Genomic DNA, 290 nt, shown 5'->3' with positions numbered 1-290 from the left:
TCTTACACACTGTTTTAACAGTTTGGCCTCTAGTTTCATGGCGGTGTGGGCAAAGACACCTCTAAGGTGGAGCTAACTGACAATAATTATCTGCCTGGGTTGTTGCTGTAGCAACCATCTAAGCTACCGATATCACAAGCCTCTTCACAGTTTAACAGGACTTTGAGATCTGTAAAATATCAGTTCACAAACTCACCTTCATTGTCAGATTTCTGCTGAAACTGCTGATGTGGATCCGTCTGATGCTCTGAAAATACAGCAACAATATATTTGTTTCGTCACTGAACTCA

Source organism: Micropterus dolomieu, unplaced genomic scaffold (assembly GCF_021292245.1).
Source record: "Micropterus dolomieu isolate WLL.071019.BEF.003 ecotype Adirondacks unplaced genomic scaffold, ASM2129224v1 contig_13971, whole genome shotgun sequence".
NCBI classification, from domain to species: Eukaryota; Metazoa; Chordata; class Actinopteri; order Centrarchiformes; family Centrarchidae; genus Micropterus; species Micropterus dolomieu.
The sequence above is the reverse complement of the archived record's forward strand: the minus strand, read 5'-3'. Positions refer to the sequence as shown.